The following is a 6,000-nucleotide window of genomic DNA, read 5'->3' as shown; positions in this document are numbered from 1 at the left end:
GTCGGCCAGAGAGGCAGAATGTGCAAGTCGGGGATTGGTCCGGTCCCCCTTTGCGTGCTGTTGATCCCGCTACGGGTCCTGCTACTGCAACCCTTGATCCGGTCTGATCTTAGACTGGGAATGAACTCCGTATACCTAAGTCAACCCATGAAACGAGCGGATGGGCACTACGTCGGCCAGAGAGGAGGGATACGCAAGCCATTGATCGATCGGGTGATAGGTTGGTTCAGGCACATCTTCATACAATGGTCCCCTAAGCCTTCCGCCTTCATGTGAAGTTTTGTGGCAAGACGACCCATTTTCTATTTTTCATGATTTTTGAAACTTTTTAAGTTTCGAGATTTTTTAAAATTTTTTTAGATGGAGTTTTGGCCCCAAATTTGGTAGACATGATCCTTGTATTTTTGTTGGCAAGCATAATAAAATTCAGCTAAAAACTCGAAGTGGAGAAGATTTTGTGACCGTTGGAAAAAAGTGTCCCTATTTCAGACACTTTAATGGCTACTTGCAACAAACCTATAAAATCTCAAATGCTCTTTAAGGGGGTGTGAGTTCTCGAGGTTTCATGAGGGATAGGGGGCCAATATAAGGGATAGGTTCTCGATAGCCTCTGGCCCTTGGTTGGTTGAGATCGGGAATGCACTACGTATGCCTAAGTCAACCCATGAAACGAGCATACGGGTTCTCAACCGATCGGAGAGCCAGAATGCTCAAGCCGAGGATCGGCCCGGCCCCCCTCTGCGTGCTGTTGATCCCGCTGCCACAACCCTCAGTCTAACTAGGGCTTAGACATGGAATGAACTCCGTATGCCTAAGCCAACCCAAGAAATGAACGTGCGGGTGCTAAACCGGTCGGAGAGCCAGAATGCTCTAGTCGGGGATCGATCCGGTCCCTCCTTGCGTGCTGCCAATCCTGCTGCTGGTCCTGCTGCTACAACCCTCGGTCTGGTCTGATCTTAGATTGGGAATGAATGAGACTTGCTTAGACTAGGGATGAACTCCGTATGCCTAAGTCAACCCATGAAAAGAGCATGCGGGCACTTATTCGACCAGAGAGATAGAATGTGCAAGCCGGGGATCGACCCAGTCCCCCTCTGCGTGCTGTCGATCCCGCTGCTGGTCCTGCTGCTGCAACCCTCGATCCGATCCAATCTTAGATTGGGAATGAACTCTGTATGCCTAAGTCAACTCACGAAACGAGCGGATGAGCACTACGTCGGCCAGAGAGGCTGGATGCGCAAGCCATGGATCGATCGGGTGATAGGTTGGTTCAGGCACATCTTCATATTTCTATCGTACCAATGCCATTTTTATGGCTTGTAAATTCATACAATGGTCCCCTAAGCCTTCATGTGAAGTTTCTTGGCAAGATGACCCATTTTCTATTTTTCATGATTTTTGAAACTTTTACGGTTCGAGATTTTTTAAAATTTTTTTAGAAGGAGTTTTGGCCCGAAATTTGGTAGACATGATCCTTGTATTTTTGTTGGCACGCACAAAAATATTCAGCTAAAAACTCAAAGTGGAGAAGATTTTGTGACCGTTTGAAAAAAGTGTCCCCATTTCAGACACTTTAATGGCTATTGGCAGCAAACCTATAAAATCTCAAATGCTCTTCAAGGGGGTGTGAGTTCTAGAGGTTTGATGAGGGATAGGGGGCCAATAGATGGGCCAAGTACTAGCACCCATCATACATCATGTGCGTACCCCCTGCCCCCCCAATCGCTGGAACCCCCAATGCCACCGATTAGGTTCTCCGACGATGGTGCCCCGGGCGAAAAAAATGTGGCACCAGCACATGCCCGAGCCCAGCATGTGCACCGTGGCTCAAAATTGAACTTTGACCAAGGCCTCAATCATCAATGGCACATGATGGCGCATGGTGATGGCACATGCATTGACCATCATCGGCACAGGCTGCCTTTTGGTATGGGCACTTACCTTGACCACCATCGGCATAAGCTGAGCCCTGGTGCGGACGATTGCCTCGATCACCATCGACACAAGATGGCCCCTGGTACGGGCAGTTGCATCGAACACCATCGGCACATGCTAGGCCATGGTACGGGCGGTTGCCTCGACCATCAACGGCACATGTTGAGCCTTGGTGCGAGCAGTTGCCTCGAACACCATCGACACAAGTCGACCCTTGGTGCGGGCTCCTGCCTCGACCATCATCGGTAAAAGATGGCCCCTGGTGCGAGCGATTATCTCGAACACCATCGGTACATGCTAGCCCCTGGTGCAGGCAGTTGCCTTGAACACCATCGGCATGTGCTGGGCCTTGGTACGGGTGGTTGCCTCGACCACCATCGACAGAAGATGGCCCTTGGTGCAGGTGGTTGCCTCGAGCATCGTCAACTAAGCCAGCCCTTTGTGCGGGCTCTTGCCTCGACCACCATCGATAGAAGATAGCCCTTGGTGCTGGCGATTGCATCGAACACCATCGGTACATGCCGGGCCTTGGTGCGGGCGGTTGCCTTGAACACCATTGGCACATGCCGGGCCTTGGTGTGGGCACATGGCTCGATCTGGTGCAGGCGGTTGCCTCGACCACTATCAGCACACGCTGACCCTTAGTGCGGATAGTGGCATCGACCACCATCGGCACGCGCTGGCCCTTGGTGCGGGCACATGCCCCAACCACCATTGGCACCTGCTCACCCTCGGTGTGGGATATGCCTGTTTGTCATTTCAAACACTTTAATGTCTACTGGTAGCATACCTGTAAAATCCCTAATGCTCTTTAGGGGGTGGTGGTCCGACATTCCCTCTCCCCCTCCTACGGGCGGAGTAGGTGTGCGTGATGGGCCTCTCATTACGTACACCTAGGGTAACATCCCTTAAGTGAAATACAGGGCATGCATGCCTTCCGACCATTTTGTCCAACGATTGGTTGTTCTAGTGACTAGCAGACGCCCATGGCTTCGATCGGTTGGCGTGCATACGAAAAAGAGGAGCTAAGCTCGAGCTCGTGCACATGGTGGATGCTGCCTTAGAACCCAGACTAAGTCCTTGAATCGAGCAACGACTCCTTGGGGTGGTGCGAGCAGAAGCCATGATTGCGAGCTTAGCCCAGCCAGGTCTTTCGATATTTGACTGTCTTACGATCCCTTATCATCGACCACAAAAATGCCTAGGCCTCGACGAGGCCGTGCACACAGTCGATGCTACCTGAGACCCCAGGAATAAGTCCCTGAATCGGGCAATGTCCCCTTGGGGTGGTGTCAGCAGAGCTCGCGCGTGCGGTCCCGGTTGAGCCAAGCATTGGTGGTGTCACTTTGTTGTTGCCTATCAGATGGCAGGGGCAGTCTCGTGCCTTTGCTCGTGTTTTTCTTGTGCCAAGTGGTTATGGCATGGCCTCGCACGTCGTTTCCTCCGCTCGCTTGTCGAGTAATCGATTGGGTGGGTTATGGATCGGCGCGCGTAGATACTGCCACTTGTACGCAATGGGTATATGAATGGTGCTATGGTTGTGCGTGTTGGCAGGCTCCGTGCTCGATGCATCAAATTGTCGACCCGTCATCCTTTTCAATCTCCCCCCATGTGGTCGTCGTACCCAGGGGGCGCGATTGGGATCATATGTTGCATACCTGAATAGATGGAAACCAAATGTCTCTCCATCCCTCATCCGTTTCGTGTCCCTAGGGGCCACGGGTTGTACGTCAATCATGGCCGGTGTCCTAAGCGTGCCACCCAATCTTCCATGGCCGTATTGGTGCACCGACGTTCGATCGTGCTCTCGGATGCAAAATGTTTAGTGGGCGTGGGCTCTCGGCCCCCGTTCGTCCGATGCTACGTATTTTACGTGTTCAACATACACAACACTTGCGCTATGTGTCGGGCTCTCTCCGCCGCTCGATCGGTGCATCGAGGCCCACGTGGTGCCAACGTTCCGAAGGAATGCTACCTGGTTGATCCTGCCAGTAGTCATATGCTTGTCTCAAAGATTAAGCCATGCATGTGTAAGTATGAACTAATTCAAACTGTGAAACTGCGAATGGCTCATTAAATCAGTTATAGTTTGTTTGATGGTATCTATTACTCGGATAACCATAGTAATTCTAGAGCTAATACATGCACAAACCTTGACTTCTGGAAGGGATGCATTTATTAGATAAAAGGTCGACGCGGGCTATGCCCGTTGCTCTGATGATTCATGATAACTCGACGGATCGCACGGCCTTTGTGCCAACGACTTATCATTTAAATTTCTGCCCTATCAACTTTCGATGGTAGGATAGTGGCCTACTATGGTGGTGACGGGTGACAGAGAATTAGGGTTTGATTTCGAAGAGGGAGCCTGAGAAACAGCTACCGCATCCAAGGAAGGCAGCAGATGCGTAAATTACCCAATCCTGACACGGAGAGGTAGTGATAATAAATAACAATATCGGGCTCTATGAGTCTGGTAATTGAAATGAGTACAATCTAAATCCTTTAACGAGGATCCATTGGAGGGCAAGCCTAGTGCCAGTAGTCACGATAATTCCAGCTCCAATAACGTATATTTAAGTTGTTGCAGTTAAAAAGCTTGTAGTTGGAACTAGGGTTGGGTCATCCGATCTACCTCATGATGAGCACCGGTCTACTCGTCCCTACTACCGACGATGCACTCCTGGACTTAATTACCCAGGTCATTCCTCCAGCTCTGTTACTTTGAAGAAATTAGAGTGCTGAAAGCAGGCCTACGCTTGTATACATTAGCATGGGATAACATCATAGGATTTCGGTCCTATTGTGTTGGCCTTCGGGATCGAAGTAATGATTAACAGGGACAGTCGAGGGCATTTGTATTTCATATTCAGAGGTGAAATTCTTGGATTTACGAAAGACGAACAACTGCGAAAGCATTTGCCAAGGATGTTTTCATTAATCAAGAATGAAAGTTGAGGGCTCGAGGATGATCAGATACCATCCTAGTCTCAACCATAAACGATGCCGACCAAGGATCGACAGATGTTACTTTTAGGATTCCACCAGCACCTTATGAGAAATCAAAGTCTTTGGGTTTCGAGGGGAGTATGGTCGCAAGGTTGAAACTTAAAGGAATTGATGGAAGGGCACCACCAGGAGTGGAGCCTGTGACTTAATTTGACTTAACACGGGGAAACTTACCAAGTCCAGACATAGTAAGGATTGACAGACTGAGAGCTCTTTCTTGATTCTATGGGTGGTGGTGCATGGCCGTTCTTAGTTGGTGGAGTGATTTGTCTGGTTAATTCCATTAACGAATGGACCTCAGCCTGCTAACTAGCTACACGAAGGTGATCTTTCGTGGCTAGCTTCTTAGAGGGACTATGGCCGCTTAGGCCAAGGAAGTTTGAGGCAATAACAGGTTTGTGATGCCGTTAGATGTTCTGGGCCACACGCGCGCTACACTGATGTATTCAACGAGTCTATAGCCTTGGCCGACAGGCCTGGGTAATCTTTGAAATTTCATCGTGATGGGGATAGATCATTGCAATTGTTGGTCTTCAATGAGGAATTCCTAGTTAGCACGAGTCATCAGCTCACGTTGACTATGTCCCTACCCTTTGTACACACCGCCCGTCGCTCCTACCGATTGAATGGTCTGATGAAGTGTTCACATCGCGATGATGTGGACGGTCCACCGCCTGCGACGTCACGAGAATTCCACTGAGCCTTATCATTTAGAGGAAGGAGAAGTCGTAACAAGGTTTCCGTAGGTGAACCTGCGAAAGGATCATTGTCGAAACCCCGCTCGACGAATGACCCACGGATGCGTTAACGATACACCGAGGGGGCTAGGGTGCCCCCATGCCCCGAGCCCCCTCTGGCCCCAGGAGGGTGCGACAGTCGCTTCGTCCCCCCTACGGGGCGAGCGAAATGATCAGTGTCATCTCGCCCACCGTCGAATAATGAACCCCTGACATGAATCGCGCCAAGGAATCGAAACGAAAATGGAGCGCGCTAGTTGTCGCCATCCCATCTGCGGTGCGTGCGCGGGGGGCGTCGCGACTCCTTTTGTCACGAAAA

The 6,000-nt window shown here is 50.5% G+C and overlaps 1 non-coding gene across 1 annotated transcript; it reads left to right on the top strand.

The window, feature by feature from the left end:
* Positions 1–3,907: 3,907 nt before the first annotated feature.
* LOC149512345 (18S ribosomal RNA) lies at positions 3,908–5,713 on the top strand. The gene has a single exon (XR_016332921.1). It is a non-coding gene; the product is annotated as an 18S ribosomal RNA (ribosomal RNA).
* The last annotated feature ends 287 nt before the right edge of the window (positions 5,714–6,000 follow it).

This window comes from Durio zibethinus, chromosome 23 (genome assembly GCF_047325235.1).
Source record: "Durio zibethinus cultivar Kanyao isolate XHJ-2024 chromosome 23, ASM4732523v1, whole genome shotgun sequence".
Lineage (NCBI taxonomy): Eukaryota > Viridiplantae > Streptophyta > Magnoliopsida > Malvales > Malvaceae > Durio > Durio zibethinus.
Note: the sequence above shows the minus strand (reverse complement) of the source record. Positions and strands in the feature narration are given on the sequence as shown.